A 21,473-nucleotide genomic window follows, 5' to 3' on the forward strand; every position below is an offset into this window, starting at 1 on the left:
GTTGGGATATCCTAATTTAAATCTGAAACATGTCATGTATTTTATTTAAGTATCCTCCATTCTGTTCACTTTTTCGTTTTGTTAGTCTAATTTGTGTAATTCACTTTATAAATACATGAATCTGTGTTTCTTTACAATGCTTATGTAAGTGGTGGAATTAATCTTGTTTTCTTTTGGCAGCCATGCAATCCTAGTATATCTTGCTTCTGCTTTTACTGGAATTGCTGACCACTGGTTAGTAGAACTGTCTCATCTGCTTCTTGTGACCTGATGAACTGCTATTGTTCCAATCTTTATAGAGTACTCATTACTTGGGAACTCGTAGATTTCAGAATTGAACCGTTACATTGTCCATTAGTAAAACACGATTTTGGGTTCATTTCCCTCATTTCTGTATGTTCATTGAAAGGACAGATTAGGGTGACAGAGATTAGAATAAATAACTTCATAAATTATAACATCTTCCATTTTGATTCATCAGGTATCTAACTGAGCTGTCTAGAAGAGCCAAAATTAACTCAGTAATGGATTGGCATTATTCTAATTTATGAAATGAAGCAGGTAGATACATTCTAATTTCTATTTTGAACTCCTTTAAGTAATGTGACTAGCCATGAGCAGTTGATTTTTTTCTATAGACTTGTATGCTACTTAGCAATTAATTACTAGAAGAAAATCCAGGAATGTGGTTATTATCCATCATTTGTTGTATGACTTTGCTGTGAATTATGTAATACTTACTACACTAGTACCTGCCCTTGGCCGTCAACTGAATCCAAAAGCAGCTACTGAAGCAGAAAAAGTTTTATTATCTTCTCTGAAAGCACTGGAGGATTTCTAGTTCAATGGAGATAATGGAGGCTTTCTGTGTGATAGCACCCAACCATCGGTGGCTGATCTCAGCATGGTTTGTGAACTTATGCAACTTGAGGTAACTAGATATGACTTTATCATTATTATTGTCATTAATGCTCCATTACCTGATAAATAGCTCTTGTGAGTATGGTAGCTATATTCCTAAGTCTTAATTTGTGAGCTTAAAATTTCTTATTGTAAACGATGCTATCAATTGACTCGTCATCTTGAAATCTTTGGTTGAACCACAATGGTGGTTGGTAATATGTGTGATATCTTTTAGCATGAATCTATAAGATATCTAATTCTCTAATTGAACTCTGAATTATCACAGGTTTTGGATGAGAGGGATCGCAGTCGAATATTATCTCCTTACAAGAAAATTCTTCAGTGGATTGAGAATACAAGAAATGTCAAAGTAATAAATTTGTGGCATATTGTGGGCTTTGTTCTATATGCAAATCAGGAAGAAATAGTCTCTCCTCCCTAGTAGGTCTGTCCTTTTCATGGGTGGCATTATCTTCAAGGTCTAGTGACTCTTTGAAGTTTGGCACTACCATCAGTGTTTTAAGGCATGTGCGTGATAGTCTTTCTTTTCCTTTTTCATTCTTTGGTAAGGTTCCAAGATGTAAAGCTTTAATGCTAAAATTGTTATCTATTTATAATTATTACTGCAAGTTCATCAGTTTCATTGATTATAATTTACTTCGGTAACAAAATTTTGCTTGGCTGCAGTTGGATATTAGAACCAAATTGTGCCTAAGGGATAGTTTGTACCGTTTGGCTAAGAGTGCCGAGCAAAGACATAATGACTCAATTGCAAATGGTTGCACCAGAGATGATCAAGCATGCAAATCAATGGTGCCACATAATGGTAGCAGGTATTGGTTGCTGTCTTCACTTCAATTTTATTGCTCAGAGTTATAAGTACTTAATGTCAGTGCATAGAAAGTACTGTTAAACAAACTTTTCTAATTTATTGCAGAAATATAATGCTATTTAATCTTCTTGATAAGTTGATGAGCGGATAATTTATACGCTTTTTGGCATTGTTTTTAGTATGTTTTTAGTAGGATCTAGTTACTTTTAGGGATGTTTTTATTAGTTTTTATGTTAAATTCACATTTCTGGACTTTACTATGAGTTTGTGTGTTTTTCTGTGATTTCAGGTATTTTCTGGCTGAAATTGAGGGACTTGAGCAAAAATCATATTCAGAGGTTGAAGAAGAACTGCTGATTCTGTTGGATTCTGACCTCCCTACACTCAAAGTAGATTTTCTTGAGCTACAGAACTCAACATGGCGCACTTCTAATTGCGTTGGAAAGTAGACATCCAGGGCTTTCCAGCAATATATAATAGTCCATACTTTGGTCGCGTTTAGATGATGCAAAAGAGCGTTGAACGCCAATTCTACGCTGTTGTCTGGAGTTAAACGCCAGAAACACGTCACAAACCAGAGTTGAACGCCAAAAACACGTTACAACTTGGCGTTCAACTCCAGAAAGAGCCTCTGCACGTGTAACATTCAAGCTCAGCCCAAGCACACACCAAGTGGGCCCCGAAAGTGGATTTATTCATCAATTACTTACTTCTGTAAACCCTAGTAACTAGTTTAGTATAAATAGGACTTTTTACTATTGTATTAGACATCTTATGATATTTAGTTCATCTTAGGATCATAGTGATCTCGTTTGGGGGCTGGCCATTCAGCCATGCCTGAACCTTTCACTTATGTATCTTCAAACGGTAGAGTTTCTACACTCCATAGATTAAGGTGTGGAGCTCTGCTGTTCCTCATGAATTAATGCAAAGTACTACTGTTTTTCTATTCAATTCAACTTATTCCGCTTCTAAGATATTCATTCGCACTTCAACATGAATGTGATGAACGTGACAATCATCATCATTCCCCCATGAACGCGTGCCTGACAACCACTTCCGTTCCACCTTAGATTGGATGATTATCTCTTGGATCTCTTAATCAGAATCTTCGTGGTATAAGCTAGTGGTGCACGAAATTGTGATCTCAGACAACGGCGCCAAAAACTCTGTATGCACGTCTTAATAAATCGTTTTTCATTCAAAACTTCGATACAACTGACCAGCAAGTGCACTGGGTCGTCCAAGTAATAAAACCTTACGTGAGTAAGGGTCGATCCCAAGGAGATTGTTGGTATGAAGCAAGCTATGGTCATCTTGTAAATCTCAGTCAGGCGGATATCAGATGGTTATGGAGTTTTCGAAAATTAATATTAAATAACAGAAAATAAAGATAGAAATAATTATGTAATTCATTGGTGAGAATTTCAGATAAGCGTATAGAGATGCTTTCGTTCTTCTGAACTTCTGTTTTCCTGCTGTCTTCATCCAATCAGTCCTACTCCTTTCCATGGCTGGCTTTATGTAAGGACATCACCATTGTCAATGGCTACTTTTCATCCTCTTTGTGAAAATGGTCCGATGCGCTGTCACTGCATGGCTAATCATCTGGAGGCATCACCGCGGTCAATGGATGCATCCTATCCTCTTGTGAAAATGGTCCAAATGCTCTGTCACAGCACGGCTAATCATCTGAGGTTCTCGATCATACTGGAATAGGATTCACCCTCCTTTTGCGTCTGTCACTACGCCCAGCACTCGCGAGTTTGAAGTTCGTCACAATCATTCAATCCCAGAATCCTACTCGGAATACCACAGACAAGGTTTAGACTTTCCGGATTCTCATGAATGCCGCCATCAATCTAGCTTACACCACGAAGATTCTGATTAAGAGATCCAAGAGATAATCATCCAATCTAAGGTGGAACGGAAGTGGTTGTCAGGCACGCGTTCGTGGGAGAATGATGATGACTGTCACGTTCATCACATTCATGCTGAAGTGCGAATGAATATCTTAGAAGCGGAATAAGTTGAATTGAATAGAAAAACAGTAGTACTTTGCATTAATTCATGAGGAACAGCAGAGCTCCACACCTTAATCTATGGAGTGTAGAAACTCTACCGTTAAAAATACATAAGTGAAAGGTTCAGGCATGGCCGAATAGCCAGCCCCCATGATCTAAGAACTAAACGTCCGAGGATGATCAAAAGATGTCTAGTACAATAGTAAAAAGTCATATTTATACTGAACTAGCTACTAGGGTTTACAGAAGTAAGTAATTGATTCATAAATCCACTTCCGGGGCCCACTTGGTGTGTGCTTGGGCTGAGCTTGAATGTTACACGTGCAGAGGCTCTTTTTGGAGTTGAACCCCAGGTTGTAACGTGTTTCTGGCGTTCAACTCTGGTTCGTGACGTGTTTCTGGCGTTTAACTCCAGACAGCAGCGTAGAACTGGCGTTCAACGCCCTTTTACGTCGTCTAAACTCGGCCAAAGCCCTGGATGTCTACTTTCCAACACAATTGGAAAGGCGCCATTTGGAGTTCTGTAGCTCCAGAAAATCCACTTTGAGTGCAGGGAGGTCAGAATCCAACAGCATCAGCAGTCCTTCTTCAACCTCTGAATCTGATTTTTGCTCAAGTCCCTCAATTTCAGCCAAAAAATACCTGAAATCACAGAAAAACACACAAACTCATAGTAAAGTCCAGAAATGTGAATTTAACATAAAAACTAATAAAAACATCCCTAAAAGTAACTAGATTCTACTAAAAACATACTAAAAACAATGCCAAAAAGCGTATAAATTATCCGCTCATCACAACACCAAACTTAAATTGTTGCTTGTCCCCAAGCAACTGAAAATCAAATAGGATAAAAAGAATAGAATATACTATAAATTCCAAACTATCAATGAAATATAGCTCCAATCAGATGAGCGGGACTTGTAGATTTTTGCCTCTTGAATAGTTTTGGCATCTCACTTTATCCATTGAGGTTCAGAATGATTGGCATCTATAGGAACTCAGAGTTCAGATAGTGTTATTGATTCTCCTAGTTCAGTATGTTGATTCTTGAACACAGCTACTTTATGAGTCTTGGCCGTGGCTCTAAGCACTTTGTTTTCCAGTATTACCACCGGATACATAAATGCCACAGACACATAATTGGGTGAACCTTTTCAGATTGTGACTCAGCTTTGCTAAAGTCCCCAATTAGAGGTGTCCAGGGTTCTTAAGCACACTCTTCTTTTGCTTTGGACCTTGACTTTAACTGCTCAGTCTCAAGTTTTCACTTGAAACCTTCACGCCACAAGCACATGGTTAGGGACAACTTGGTTTAGCCGCTTAGGCCAGGATTTTATTCCTTTAGGCCCTCCTATCCACTGATGCTCAAAGCCTTGAGATCCTTTTTATTACCCTTGCCTTTTGGTTTTAAGGGTTATTGGCTTTTTGCTCTTGCCTCTTGGTTTTAAGAGCTTTTGGCTTTTTCTGCTTGCTTTTTCTTTTTCTCATTTTTTTTTCGCCATTTTTTTTTCTGCAAGCTTTGTATTCACTGCTTTTTCTTGCTTCAAGAATCATTTTTATGATTTTTCAGATTATCAAATAACATGCCTCCTTGTCATCATTCTTTCAAGAGCCAACATATTTAACATTCATAAACAACAACTTCAAAAGACATATGCACTGTTCAAGCATTCATTCAGAAAATAAAAAGTATTGTCACCACATCAATATAATTAAACTAAGTTCAAGGATAAATTCGAAACTCATGCACTTCTTGTTCTTTTGAATTAAAACATTTTTCATTTAAGAGAGGTGATGGATTCATAGGACATTCATAACTTTAAGACAAAGTTACTAAATACTAATGATCATGTAATAAGACACAAACTTAGATAAGCACTTAACATAGAAAACGAAAAACAGAGAATGAAAGAACAAGGAATGAGTCCACCTTAGTGATGGTGGCGTTTCCTTCTTGAGGAACCAATGATGTCCTTGAGCTCTTCTATGTCTCTTCCTTGTCTTTGTTGCTCCTCCCTCATTGCTTTTTGATCTTCTCTAATTTCATGAAGGATGATGGAATGCTCTTGATGTTCCACCCTTAATTGTCCCATGTTGGAACTTAATTCTCCTAGGGAGGTGTTGATTTGCTCCCAAAAATTATGTGGAGAAAAGTGCATCCCTTGAGGTATCTCAGGGATTTCTTGATGGTGAGCTTCCTCATGCATTTCTTGAGCTCCATGAGTGGGCTCTCTTGTTTGCTCCATCCTTTTCTTAGTGATGGGCTTCTCTTCCTCAATGGGAATGTCTCCTTCTATGAAAGCTTCAGCTGAGTAACATAGATGGCAAATAAGATGAGGAAAAGCTAGCCTTGCCAAGGGGGAGGACTTTTCGGCTATTTTGTAGAGTTCAAGGGAGATGACTTCATGAACTTCTACTTCCTCTCCAATCATGATGCTATGAATCATGATGGCCCGATCTACAGTAACTTCAGATCGGTTGCTAGTGGGGATGATGGAGCGTTGGATGAACTCTAACCATCCTCTAGCCACAGGCTTGAGGTCCAGTCTTCTTAGTTGAACCGGCTTGCCTTTGGAGTCAATCTTCCATTGAGCTCCTTCCACACATATGTCCATGAGTACTTGGTCCAACCTTTGATTAAAGTTGACCCTTCTAGTGTAGGGGCGTGCATCTCCTTGCATCATGGGCAAGTTAAACGCCAACCTCACGTTTTCCGGACTAAAATCTAAGTATTTCCCCCGAACCATGGTGAGATAATTCTTTGGGTTCGAGTTCTTACTTTGATCATGGTTCCTAGTGATCCATGCATTGGAATAGAACTCTTGAACCATTAGGATGCCGACTTGTTGGATGGGGTTTGTTAGAACTTCCCAACCTCTTCTTTGGATTTCATATCGGATCTCTGTATACTCATTTCTCTTGAGCTTGAAAGGGACCTCGGGGATCACCTTCTTCTTGGCCACAACACATAGAAGTGGTCTTGATGAGCTTTGGAGATGAATCTTTCCATCTCCCATGACTTAGAGGTGGAAGCTTTTGTCTTCCCTTTCCCTTTTCTAGAGGATTCTCCGGTCTTGGGTGCCATCAATGGTAATGAAAAAACAAAAAGCTTATGCTTTTACCACACCAAACTTAGAATTTTGCTCGCCCTCGAGCAAGAGAAGAAAGAATAGATGAAGAAGAAGAAGAAATATAGGAGAGGGAGAGAGAGATGTGTTCGGCCAGGAAGAGAAGAGAGGGTTGTGTTGTGTGAAAATGAGGAAGAATGGAGGGCTTTATATAGGGAGGGGAGGGGGGGTTAATATTGGCCATATAGGGTGGGTTTGGGTGGGAAATTGATTTTGAATTTTGAAGTTATGTGGAGTTTATGACGCAGGTTTATGGGGAAGAGTGGATGATGTGAGTGGTGAAGTGGTGATAGGGAAGAGAGATTGAGGTGATTGGTGAAGGGTTTTGGGGAAGAGTGTTTATTGGGAAGAGAGGATGAACATTGAGAAGAGGGAAGAGAGTGAGTGGTGGTAGGTGGGGATCCCGTGGGGTCCATGGTGCACGAATTGTGAATCACACTTTTCACAATGCGTACCACTAACCAGCAAGTGCACTGGGTCGTCCAAGTAATACCTCACGTGAGTAAGGGTCGAATCCCACGGAGATTGTTGGTTTGAAGCAATCTATGGTTATCTTGTAAATCTTAGTCAGGAAGTCAATTATGTTTATCAGTTGAATTGCGAATAACCAAGAGAGCATAAATTAAAGGTTACTTGTTGTGCAGTAATGGAGAATATGTTGGAGTTTTGGAGATGCTTTGTCTTCTGAATCTCTACTTTCCTCTGTCTTCTGATTCACGCACGCACGTCCTCCTATGGCAAGCTGTGTGTTGGTGGATCACCGTTGTCAATGGCTACCTTCCATCCTTCCAGTGAAAACTACGCTCACGCGCTCTGTCACAGCACGGCTAATCACCGGTTGGTTCTCGATCCGGTTGGAATAGGATTTACTATCCTTTTGCGTCTGTCACTAACGCCCAGCCTTCAGGAGTTTGAAACTCGTCACAGTCATTCAATCCTTGAATCCTACTCGGAATACCACAGACAAGGTTTAGACTTTCCGGATTCTCATGAATGCCGCCATCAGTTCTAGCTTATACCACGGAGATTCTGATTAAGGAATCTAAGAGATACTCATTCAATCGTATATAGAACGGAGGTGGTTGTCAGGCACACGTTCATGATTTGAGGAAGGTGATGAGTGTCACAGATCATCACCTCCATCACAGTTAAGCGCGAATGAACATCTTAGATAGGAACAAGCGTGTTTGAATGGAAAACAGAAATACTTGCATTAATTCATCAAGACACAGCAGAGCTCCTCACCCCCAACAATGGGGTTTAGAGACTCATGCCGTCAGAGAATACAAAGTTTAGATCTGAAATGTCATGATATCCAAAATAAGTCTCTAAAAGTTGTTTAAATACTAAACTAGTAGCCTAGGGTTACAAAATATGAGTGGACTATGATGGATGATGCAGAGATCCACTTCTAGGGCCCACTTGGTGTGCTGGGGCCCACTTGGTGTGTGCTGGGGCTGAGACTTAAGAAATTCATGTGCAGAGGCCATTTGTGGAGTTGAACGCCAGTTTTTGTGCCAGTTTGGGCGTTCAACTCCAGTTTTTGATCATTTTCTGGCGCTGGACGCCAGAATTGGGCAGAGGACTGGCGTTGAACGCCAGTTTATGTCGTCTATTCTTGTGCAAAGTATGGACTATTATATATTGCTGGAAAGCCCTGGATGTCTACTTTCCAACGCAATTGGAATCACGCCATTTCGAGTTCTGTAGCTCCAGAAAATGCACTTTGAGTGTAGGGAGGTCAGAATCCAACAGCATCAGCAGTCCTTTTTCAGCCTGAATCAGATTTTTGCTCAGCTCCTTCAATTTCAGCCAGAAAAATACCTGAAATTACAGAAAAACACACAACTCATAGTGAAGTCCAGAAATATGAATTTTTCCTAAAAACTACTGGAAATAAACTAGAAACTAACTAAAACATACTCAAAACTATATGAAATTAACCCCAAAAAGCGTATAAAATATCCGCTCATCACAACACCAAACTTAAACTGTTGCTTGTCCTCAAGCAACTAGACAAATAAAATAGAAGACTAGTAGGTTGAGAAGCAATAATATCTCAGAGTTTTTGATTGAAGCTTAGATCCCAATTAGATGAGCGGGACTAGTAGCTTTTCGCTTCTGAACAGTTTTGGCATCTCACTTTATCCATTGAAGCTCAGAGTGATTGGCATCTTATAGGAACTCAGAATTCAGATAGTGTTATTGATTCTCTTAGTTCAGTGTGATGATTCTTGAACACAGCTTCTTTATGAGTCTTGGTCGTGGCCCTAAGCACTTTGTTTTCCAGTATTACTACCGGATACATAAATGCCACAGACACATAAATGGGTGAACCTTTTCAGATTGTGACTCAGCTTTGCTAAAGTCCCCAATTAGAGGTGTCCAGAGTTCTTAAGCACACTCTTCTTTTTTGCTTTGGACCTTGACTTTAACCGCTCAGTCTCAAGTTTTCACTTGACACCTGCACGCCACAAGCACATGGTTAGGGACAGCTTGGTTTAGCCGCTTAGACCAGGATTTTAGTCCTTTAGGTCCTCCTATCCACTGATGCTCAAAGCCTTGGGATCCTTTTTATTTGCCCTTGCCTTTTGGTTTTAAGAGCTTTTGGCTTTTTCTGCTTGCTTCTTCTCTTTTTTTTTTTTTTCTGCAAGCTTTGTTCTTTGCTGCTTTTTCTTGCTTCAAGAATCATTTTTATGATTTTTCAGATTATCAATAACATGTCTCATGTTCATCAGTCTTTCAAGAGCCAACATATTTAACAGTCTTAAACAACAAATTCAAAAGATATATGCACTGTTCAAGCATTCATTCAGAAGACAGAAAGCATTGCCACCACATTTAACCAATTAGAATTTCTTTTATTAAACTCTAAATTTTATTGCTTCTTATTCAAAAGATCTACTATTTTATTCATGTTTAATGATGATGAGAAAAATAAACTATAGCTTAATTGGAGATAAAATCAAATAGATACTAATTACTATTATATGACTTCTAAGGTAAACTTTTTATAAGGACACTGCCACAGAGTTAAGGCAGAAATTGGAAATTAACAACCTTTATTCTGGGGGTATGGGGGTTCCTCTGATCCTTGGGATGCTTGGTATTACAGAAGACTTTTGGCGCTTCAGTTCCCTTAAGTCACGTCCCTGTTCCTCTTGTTCTTTAAACATATGGGTCAGCATTTGACTGTGTTCCTTCTGTTGTTTTATTATTTGCTCCATAGCTTCCTGTATCTTGGTGACAGACGTCTCAAGATATTCCCAATATTCTGCTTGAGGAATCTCTGGGAGGAATTCCTGTGCTCTCTTCTTGATAAGATCCTCCTGTGCTTGTTGTCTCTCCATTGATGCTTTGGTGATTGACTTTTCAATTAGGATATATTCAGTTATTCCCATCTTGACTCCAGTGTCCTTGCAGAGCAGAGAAATCACGCTTGGATAAGCCAACCTGGCCTCTCTTGAATTTTTATTAGCTATCTTGTAGAGTTCAGTGGAAATCAGCTGATGAACCTCCACTTCCTTCCCCGTCATGATGCAATGAATCATCACTGCTCTTTTAACTGTGACTTCAGAACGGTTGCTGGTGGGCAACAGAGAACGCCCAATGAAGTCCAGCCATCCTCTGGCAACTGGTTTGAGATCCTCTCTCTTGAGTTGATTTGGGACGCCCTTTGTGTTGGTGGTCCACCTGGCTCCAGGGATACATATGTCCTCTAGGATCTTATCCAGGCCAATGTCTACTCTCATCATCCTCCTGTTGAAGGAGTCTGGATCATCCTTTAGCTGAGGTAGCTTTAATATCTCTCTGATCTTGTCAGGGGTGGTATGAACAATCTTTCCCCTGACCATGGTCCGAAATTCGTAGCAGGCTGTTCCAGATAGTCTTTGCTTGTCAGTCTGCCACATATTAGCATAGAACTCCTGGACCATGTTCCTTCCTACTTTCGTTTCAAGATTAGCTAGGACTTCCCAGTTCCTGATTCGAATTTGCTCCTGGATCTCCGGATATTCGTCTTCTTTCAGATCGAATCTAACTTCCGGGATCACTGATCTCAGACCCATTACTTTAAGATAATGGTCTGAATGTTCTTTAGATAAGAACTTCCCTTGATTCCAAAGTGGTTTTGGAACGCTCTCTTTCTTGCCTCTTGGATTGGATTGTTTTCCTTTGGGAGCCATGATCTTAGTGATCTCGGAAAAATACACCAAACTTAGAAGTTTGCTTGTCCTCAACCAAAAGAAAAGAAAGGCGAGGGATAGAAGGAGATCGAGGTGCACTTGTTGATGGAGGAGGGGGGAGGCCGAACCCAATTTTAAAGGGGTGGGGGGTGGGTTTTCGAAAAATTGGAAGAGATAAGATAAAAAGATTGAGTTGAAAAAGATAAGATAGAAGATAGAGTTTAATTTTGAAAAGATATGATAGATTTTTGAAAAAGATAACTCTGAATTTTGAAAAAGATAATATGGATATTTGAAAAAGATATGGATTAGTTGAAAAGGTTTTTGAGTGAAAAAGATAGATTTGTTTTCAGAAAAGATTTTGAAAAGAGTTGGATTGAATTTGGAAAGATGGATTTTTAGAAATTAAGGATTTTAGAAATCAGGGTTCTTGATATGTTCATGTAAAAATCATTCATTGAAGCATAAAATTTGAAATTAAAATGGAAATACGTGTGGGATAACTGGATTTGGCTCCTCCCTGTCTTCCTGGCGTTTGAACGCCCAAACACTGCTTGTTTTGGGCGTTCAACGCCCAAATGCTGATCTCCTGGGCGTTCAGCGCCCAGTTGCTGCCATTACTGGCGTTCAACGCCCATTGGGTGCCTGTTTCTGGCGTTGAACGCCCAATTGCCGTCTTTACTGGCGTTCAGCGCCCAGTGGATGCCCATTTTGGGCGCTGAACGCCCAAAATGCCTCTTTACTGGCGTTTTCTTGCCATTGAGCTCCCTATCTCTGTTTTGTGTGCAGATTCCTTCTGTAACCCTGTAAACTTATACAAATGATTCTATACCTTAGTGTCAGTGAACTTTATATAAACAAATAAAAATAAAAATAGGGCAAAAATGCTTAGAGGATTGATGCCCCATGGCTGGGTTGCCTCCCAGCAAGCGCTTCTTTATTGTCTTTAGCTGGACCTCGCTGATCTTTTAATCTAGCTTCAGCCTTGAGCATTCTTGCTCAATGTTGCCTTCAAGATAATGCTTGATTCTCTGCCCATTGACAATGAACTTCTTATCAGAATCAATATCTTGAAGCTCCACATAACCATATGGTGACACGCTTGTAATCACGTATGGTTCCCTCCACCGGGATTTCAGTTTCCCGGGGAATAGCCTAAGTCTAGAGTTAAACAACAGGACCTTCTGTCCTGGTTCAAAGATTCTAGATGACAGCTTTCTGTCATGCCATTTTTTTTATTTTTCTTTATAAAGCTTGGCATTTTCGAAAGCTGTGAATCTGAATTCCTCTAGCTCATTTAGCTGGAGCAATCGTTTTTCTCCTGCTAATTTGGCATCAAAGTTTAGGAACCTGGTTGCCCAATAGGCTTTATGTTCCAGTTCCACGGGCAGGTGACATGCCTTACCATACACAAGTTGGTATGGAGAGGTCCCTATAGGGGTCTTGAATGCTGTTCTGTAAGCCCACAGAGCATCATCCAAGCTCCGTGCCCAATCCTTTCTACGGGTACTTACTGTTCGTTCCAGGATTCTCTTTAATTCTCTATTAGAGACTTCAGCTTGCCCATTGGTTTGTGGATGATATGGAGTGGCTATCTTGTGGCGAATTCCATACCGAACCATGGCAGAGTAAAGCTGTTTATTGCAGAAGTGAGTGCCCCCATCACTGATTAGTACTCTAGGGACACCAAACCTGCTAAAGATATGTTTCTGGAGGAACTTCAGCACTGTTTTAGTATCATTGTTGGGTGTGGCAATAGCCTCAACCCATTTTGATACATAGTCAACTGCCACCAGAATATAAGTGTTTGAGTATGATGGTGGGAAAGGTCCCATGAAGTCAATTCCCCATACATCAAACAACTCTATTTCCAAGATTCCTTGTTGAGGCATGGCGTAACCATGAGGCAGATTACCAGCTCTTTGGCAACTGTCACAATTACGTACAAACTCTCGGGAATCTTTATAGAGTGTGGGCCAATAGAAGCCACATTGGAGGACCTTGGTGGCTGTTCGCTCACCTCCGAAATGGCCTCCATATTGAGATCCATGGCAATGCCATAGGATTCTCTGTGCTTCCTCTCTGGGGACACACCTACGGATAATTCCGTCTGCACATCTCTTAAAGAGATAGGGCTCATCCCACAAGTAGTACTTTGCATCAGTAACTAATTTCTTCTTTTGTATTCTATTGTACTCCTTGGGTATGAACCTTGCAGCTTTATAGTTTGCAATATCGGCAAACCATGGTGCTTCCTGAATGGCAAATAGATGCTCATCAGGGAACGTCTCAAAGATCTCAAGAAAGGGGAGGGATGTCCCTTCCACTGGCTCTATCCGGGACAGATGATCAGCTACTTGGTTCTCTGTCCCTTTTCTGTCTCTTATTTCTATATCAAACTCTTGCAGAAGCAATACCCATCTGATGAGCCTGGGTTTTGAATCCTGCTTTGTGAGTAGATACTTAAGAGCAGCATGGTCAGTGTACACAATCACCTTTGATCCTACTAAGTAGGATCTGAACTTGTCAATGGCGTAAACCACTGCAAGTAATTCCTTTTCTGTGGTTGTGTAATTTTTCTGGGCATCATTTAAAACGCGACTGGCATAATGAATGACATGCAGAAGCTTGTCATGCCTCTGTCCCAATACTGCACCAATGGCATGATCACTGGCATCACACATTAGCTCAAATGGTAATGTCCAGTCTGGTGCAGAAATGACTGGTGCTGTGACCAACTTAGCTTTCAGCGTTTCAAACGCTTGCAGGCACTTTGTGTCAAACACAAATGGTGTGTCAGCAGCTAGCAGATTGCTTAGAGGTTTTGCGATTTTTGAAAAATCCTTTATAAACCTCCTGTAGAATCCTGCATGCCCCAGAAAGCTTCTGATTGCCTTAACATTGGCAGGTGGTGGTAATTTTTCAATTACCTCTATTTTTGCTTGATCCACCTCTATTCCCTTGTTTGAGATTTTATGCCCAAGAACAATTCCTTCAGTCACCATGAAGTGACACTTTTCCCAGTTTAAAACTAGGTTGGTTTCTTGGCATCTTTTCAGAACAAGTTTCAGGTGATCAAGACAGGAGCTGAATGAGTCTCCATATACTAAGAAGTCATCCATGAAAACTTCCAGAAATTTTTCCACCATGTCAGAGAAAATAGAGAGCATGCATCTCTGGAAGGTTGCAGGTGCATTACATAGCCCAAATGGCATCCTTCTATAAGCAAACACTCCAGATGGACATGTGAATGCTGTTTTCTCTTGATCCTGGGGATCCACTGCAATCTGGTTATAGCCTGAATAGCCATCCAAAAAGCAGTAATAATCATGACCTGCTAGTCTCTCTAGCATCTGGTCTATGAATGGTAAAGGAAAATGATCCTTTCTGGTGGCTGTATTGAGCCTTCTGTAGTCAATACACACGCGCCACCCTGTAACTGTTCTTGTAGGAACCAGTTCATTTTTTTCATTATGAATCACTGTCATGCCTCCCTTTTTTGGGACGACTTGAACAGGGCTCACCCAGGGGCTATCAGAAATGGGATAAATAATCCCAGCCTCCAGTAATTTGGTGACCTCTTTCTGCACCACTTCCTTCATGGCTGGATTTAGCCGCCTCTGTGGTTGAACCATTGGTTTGGCATTATCCTCCAATAGGATTTTGTGCATGCATCTAGCTGGGCTTATACCCTTAAGGTCACCTATGGACCACCCAAGAGCTGTCTTGTGTCCTTAGCACATGAATAAGTGCTTCCTCTTCCTGTGAATTTAAAGCAGAGCTTATGATCACTGGAAAAGTGTCACCTTCTCCCAGAAATGCATATTTCAAGGATGGTGGTAGTGGCTTGAGCTCGGGTTTAGGAGGTTTTTCCTCTTTCAGAAGAGAGTTCAGAGGCTCTTTCATGTCCCCTGAATCCTCCAAATCAGGCTGAACATCTTTAAAGATGTCTTCCAACTCTGATTCGAGACTCTCAGCCATGTTGATCTCTTCTACCAAAGAGTCAATAAGATCAACTTTCATGCAGTCTGTTGATGTGTCTGAATGCTGCATGGCTTTGACAGTGTTCAACTTGAACTCATCATCATTGACTCTCAGGGTTATTTCCCCCTGTTGGACGTCAATGAGGGACCGTCCAGTTGCTAGGAAGGGTCTTCCTAGAATGAGAGTAGCACTATTGTGCTCCTCCATTTCCAGCACAACAAAGTCAGTGGGAAAGGCGAATGGCCCAACTCTGACAATCATGTCCTCAATCACGCCTGATGGGTATTTAGTGGACCCATCAGCAAGTTGGAGACATATCCGGGTTGGTTTAACTTCTTCAGTCAAGCCAAGCTTCCTGATAGTGGATGCAGGTATTAGGTTGATGCTTGCCCCAAGATCGCATAAAGCTGTCTTGGTGCAATTACCTTCTAATATGCATGGTATCAGAAAACTCCCAGGGTCTTTAAGCTTTTCAGGAAAGCTCTCTAGAATGACTGCACTGCATTCTTCAGTGAGGAGAACTCTTTCTGTTTCTCTCCACTCCTTTTTATGACTCAAGATCTCTTTCATGAACTTGGCATAAGAAGGTATTTGCTCAAGTGCCTCTGCAAATGGAATCTTTATTTCAAGAGTCCTTAGATAATCTGCAAAGCGAGCAAATTGCTTATCCTGCTCCTCTTTCCGGAGTTTTTGTGGATAAGGTATCTTGGCTTTATATTCCTCAACCTTAGTGGTTAAAGAAGCCTTTTTAGAGGGGTTGTTATCAGCACTTGTGTGTGTCTGATCCCTCACTGGCAATTGAATGCCAGAGTCAGAAGCTGGAGTGACGTTAGACGCCAGCTCACTGTCTGTTCCTGGCGCCTGAACGCCAGAAATGTGCCCATTTTGGGCGTTCAACGCTGGATTCTGCCCCATTTGGGCGTTCAACGCCAGATTCTTGCCCATTTCTGGCGTTGAACGCCAATCTTGCCTTGTTTCTGGCGTTGAACGCCAGTCTTGGGCATGGTCTGGGCGTTCAGCGCCAGCCTTCCACCCATTTTCTGGCGTTTTAGTGCCAGAATTATTTTTCCCTGGGCTCTTACTGTCCTCAGGTGAATCTTTGGTGGGTTGCTCATTTCTTGAATTTTTGATGCCTTGAGGTGGGGTATTTAGTGTTTTCCCACTCCTCAATTGAACTGCTTGACATTATTCTGCTATTTGCCTTGATAGCTGCTGCTTTGTTTGCTTAAACTGTTCGTCCATATGTATATTAGCTATCCTTGTCTCCTGTAGCCTGTCCTTGAATTCAGCTAACTGCTTTGTTAGAAAATCCAATTGCTGATTGAATTCAGCAGCTTGTTTTACAGTACTGAATTCAGCAGTTACTGTTTTAACCTCTTCATTCATGGAAGGGTTGCTGCTTAGATACAGATGCTGATTTCTGGCAACTGTATCAATGAGCTCTTGAGCCTCTTCAATTGTCTTTCTCATATGGATAGATCCACCAGCTGAGTAATCTAGAGACATCTGAGCTCCTTCTGCAAGCCCATAGTAGAAGATGTCTAACTGAACCCACTCTGAAAACATTTTAGAGGGGCATTTTCGTAGCATCTCTCTGTATCTCTCCCAGGCATCATAGAGAGATTCATTATCTCCTTGTTTAAAGCCTTGGATGTCCAGCCTTAGCTGTGTCATCCTTTTTGGAGGAAAATACTGATTCAGGAATTTTTCTGTCAGCTGTTTCCATGTTCTTATGCTGGCCTTAGGTTGGTTATTTAACCACCTTTTAGCTTGATCTTTTACAGCAAATGGGAACAGTAATAGTCTGTAGACATCCTGATCTATTTTCTTATCATGTACTGTGTCAGCAATTTGTAGAAATTGTGCCAGAAACTCTGTAGGTTCTTCCTGTGGAAGACCGGAATACTGGCAACTTTGCTGCACCATGATAATGAGCTGAGGATTCAACTCAAAGCTACTGACTCCAATGGAGGGTATGCAGATACTACTCCCATATGAAGCAGTAGAGGGGTTAGAATATGACCCCAGAGTCCTCTTGGACTGTTCATCTCCAATTATGTCCATGATGGATATGTGGATATAACTTGGACTGATTTACCTTTTTAATTATTTTATTTTATGGAAAGAGGACAACTTAACCAAAAATAAAAATAACAAAAATTATGATTTTCGAAAAAGTGAGGGGAGAAAAAGTGGTTAGAAAGTTTTGAAAAAGATATGATTTGGAAAAGATTTTAAAAAAATTTTTTTTTTATTTAATTTTCGAAAATTTGTTTTGAAAATAGAGAGAAAAGATATTTTTGAATTTAGTGAGGAAAGAGAAAAACAATAGGATAGCACAAGATTTAAAATTTTTAGATCTAGTGCTCCTTGTTTTCGAAAAATTTGGAGCGAAAACACCAAGGAACACCAAACTTAAAAATTTTAAGATCAAGACCAAACCTAAATTTTCGAAAATCAAAGGAAATCAACAGGAAAACACCAAACTTAAAGTTTGGCACAAAATTTAATAGAGAAAATATTATTTATGAAAAAGAAGGTTTTGAAAAGAATATAAAAGACTCTAACCCAATTACCAAGAACACAGATTAACGCTCTAGCCAAATGAGTTATGAAAATTTTCAAAAATTTTAAGAAAAATCAACAAGAAAACACCAAACTTAAAGTTTGGCACAGGATTTAATAGAAAAATGATTTTTGAAGAAGGTTTTAAAAATATGATAGCCAATTACCATGAACATAAACACCACGTTCTAACTAACTGAGCTATAAATTTAAAGTGTTTTAACAAGGGATAAATAATAAAAGACTCTAAACCAAAAAAAGAGAATTTTTTTTTCTAATCTAAGCAACAAAATAATCCGTCAGTTGTTCAAACACGAACAATCCCCGGCAACGGCGCCAAAAACTTGGTGCACGAATTGTGAATCACACTTTTCACAACGCGTACCACTAACCAGCAAGTGCACTGGGTCGTCCAAGTAATACCTCACGTGAGTAAGGGTCGAATCCCATGGAGATTGTTGGTTTGAAGCAATCTATGGTTATCTTGTAAATCTTAGTCAGGAAGTCAATTATGTTTATCAGTTGAATTGCGAATAACCAAGAGAGCATAAATTAAAGGTTACTTGTTGTGCAGTAATGGAGAATATGTTGGAGTTTTGGAGATGCTTTGTCTTCTGAATCTCTACTTTCCTCTGTCTTCTGATTCACGCACGCACGTCCTCCTATGGCAAGCTGTGTGTTGGTGGATCACCGTTGTCAATGGCTACCTTCCATCCTTCCAGTGAAAACTACGCTCACGCGCTCTGTCACAGCACGGCTAATCACCGGTTGGTTCTCGATCCGGTTGGAATAGGATTTACTATCCTTTTGCGTCTGTCACTAACGCCCAGCCTTCAGGAGTTTGAAACTCGTCACAGTCATTCAATCCTTGAATCCTACTCGAAATACCACAGACAAGGTTTAGACTTTCCGGATTCTCATGAATGCCGCCATCAGTTCTAGCTTATACCACGGAGATTCTGATTAAGGAATCTAAGAGATACTCATTCAATCGTATATAGAACGGAGGTGGTTGTCAGGCACACGTTCATGATTTGAGGAAGGTGATGAGTGTCACAGATCATCACCTCCATCACAGTTAAGCGCGAATGAACATCTTAGATAGGAACAAGCGTGTTTGAATGGAAAACAGAAATACTTGCATTAATTCATCAAGACACAGCAGAGCTCCTCACCCCCAACAATGGGGTTTAGAGACTCATGCCGTCAGAGAATACAAAGTTTAGATCTGAAATGTCATGATATCCAAAATAAGTCTCTAAAAGTTGTTTAAATACTAAACTAGTAGCCTAGGGTTACAAAATATGAGTGGACTATGATGGATGATGCAGAGATCCACTTCTGGGGCCCACTTGGTGTGCTGGGGCCCACTTGGTGTGTGTTGGGGCTGAAACTTAAGCAATTCACGTGCAGAGGCCATTTGTGGAGTTGAACGCCAGTTTTTGTGCCAGTTTGGGCGTTCAACTCCAGTTTTTGATCCTTTTCTGGCGCTGGACGCCAGAATTGGGCAGAGAACTGGCGTTGAACGCCAGTTTACGTCGTCTATTCTTGTGCAAAGTATGGACTATTATAAATTTCTGGAAAGCCCTGGATGTCTACTTTCCAACGCAATTGGAAGCATGCCATTTCGAGTTCTGTAGCTCCCGAAAATCCACTTTGAGTGCAGGGAGGTCAGAATCCAACAGCATCAGCAGTCCTTTTTCAGCCTGAATCAGATTTTTGCTCAGCTCCTTCAATTTCAGCCAGAAAAATACCTAAAATTACAGAAAAACACACAACTCATAGTAAAGTCCAGAAATATAAATTTTTCCTAAAAACTACTGGAAATAAACTAGAAACTAACTAAAACATACTCAAAACTATATGAAATTAACCCCAAAAAGCGTATAAAATATCCGCTCATCAGTCCACAGATGCTGAGATGATCCTGTGGGATCCACAGATTCTGAGGTGTCAAGAATTTACATCCCTGCACCAATTAGGCATGTAAAATGCCTTTGCATTCAATTCTGGCGTTTAAACGCCGAATTGAAGCTTGTTCTGGGCGTTCAGCGCCCAGATGCTTGTTTCTGGCATTCAGCGCCAGCTCTTCTTCACTGTGCATTTTTGGCATCTAAACGCCAGGATGCTGCTTGTTTCTGGCGTTCAATGCCAGATCCATGCTCTATTCTGGCGTTGAACGCCAGCCAGATGCTCCTTACTGGCGTTTAAACGCCAGTAAGATCCTCCTCCAGGGTATGATTTTTCTTCTGCTATTTTTTATTCCGTTTTCAATTTTTATATTTATTTTGTGACTCCACATGATCATGAACCTAATAAAACATGAAATAACAATAAAAATAAATTAAAATTAGATAAATAAAAATTAGGTTGCCTCCCAACAAGCGCTTCTTTAATGTCAATAGCTTGACAGTGGGCTCTCATGGAGCCTCACAGATGTTCAGAGCATTGTTGAGACTTCCCAACACCAAACTTAGAGTTTGACTGTGGGGGCTCTAGTTGACTCTGTTTTGAGAGAAGCTTACTGTGCCTCTTTTCCATGTTTACATAAGGATGACCTTGAGTTTTAAACACAAGGGAGTCCTCATTCAATTGAAGGACTAGTTCACCTCTGTCAACATCAATCACAGCTCTTGCTGTGGCTAGGAAGGGTCTTCCAAGGATGATGGATTCATCCTCATCCTTCCCAGTATCAAGGATTATGAAATCAGCAGAGATGTAAAGGCCTTCAACCTTTACTAATATGTTCTCTACTTGTCTATAAGCCTGTTTTCTTGAATTGTCTGCCATCTCTAATGAGATTTCAGCAGCTTGCACCCCAAAGATTCCCAGTTTCTCTATTATAGAGAGGGGCATGAGGTTTATCCCTGACCCAAGGTCACATAGAGCCTTCTCAAAGGTCATGGTGCCTATGGTACAAGGTATCAAGAACTTTCCAGGATCCTGTTTCTTTTGAGGCAATCTCAGTTGATCCAATGCATTTAATTCATTGGTAAACAAGGGAGGTTCATCTCCCCAAGTCTCATTACTAAATAAATTGGCATTGAGCTTCATGATTGCACCAAGGAACTTGGCAACTTGCTCTTCAGTAACATCCTCATTCTCTTCAGAAGAAGAATACTCATTAGAGCTCATGAAGGGCGTAAGGAGGTTCAATGGAATCTCTATGGTCTCTAGATGAGCCTCAGATTCCTTTGGTTCCTCAAAGGGATACTCCTTATTGATCACTGGACGTCCCAGGAGGTCTTCCTCCTTGGGATTCACGTCCTCCCCTTCCTCTTTGGATTCGGCCATGATGGTTATATCAATGGCCTTGCACTCTCCTTTTGGATTTTCTTCTGTATTACTTGGGAGAGCACTAGGAGGAGTTTCAGTGATCTTCTTACTCAGCTGGCCCACTTGTGCTTCCAAATTTCTAATGGAGGACCTTGTTTCATTCATGAAACTCACAGTGGCCTTAGATAGATCAGAGACTAAGTTTGCTAAATTAGAAGTATTTTGTTCAAAGTTCTCTGTCTGTTGCTGAGTGGATGATGGAAAAGGCTTGCTATTGCTAAACCTGTTTCTTCCACCATTATTAAAGCCTTGTTGAGGCTTTTGTTGATCCTTCCATGAGAAATTTGGGTGATTTCTCCATGATGAGTTATAGGTGTTTCCATAAGGTTCACCTAAGTAATTTACCTCTGCTATTGCAGGGTTCTCAGGATCATAGGCCTCTTCTTCAGAAGATGCCTCTTGAGTACTGTTGGATGCAGCTTGCATTCCATTCAGACTCTGAAAAATCATATTGACTTGCTGAGTCAATATTTTATTCTGAGCCAATATGGCATTCGGAGTATCAATTTCAAGAACC

The 21,473-nt window shown here is 40.6% G+C and overlaps 1 long non-coding RNA gene across 2 annotated transcripts in view; it reads left to right on the forward strand.

Annotated features, from left to right (window-relative positions):
- Positions 1–745: 745 nt before the first annotated feature.
- Positions 746–21,473, forward strand: part of LOC112730303 (uncharacterized) — a 34,208-nt gene continuing 13,480 nt past the window's right edge. The window contains exons 1-4 of one of the 2 annotated variants that reach the window (XR_011869177.1): positions 746–931; positions 1,190–1,468; positions 1,591–1,736; positions 1,841–1,872. This is a non-coding gene — a long non-coding RNA (uncharacterized lncRNA). Of the gene's footprint in view, positions 932–1,189; positions 1,469–1,590; positions 1,737–1,840; positions 1,873–21,473 lie in introns of those variants that run through there. The other variant, XR_011869176.1, reaches the window with a different exon arrangement.

Source organism: Arachis hypogaea, chromosome 12 (assembly GCF_003086295.3).
Source record: "Arachis hypogaea cultivar Tifrunner chromosome 12, arahy.Tifrunner.gnm2.J5K5, whole genome shotgun sequence".
In the NCBI taxonomy this organism is placed as follows: Eukaryota; Viridiplantae; Streptophyta; class Magnoliopsida; order Fabales; family Fabaceae; genus Arachis; species Arachis hypogaea.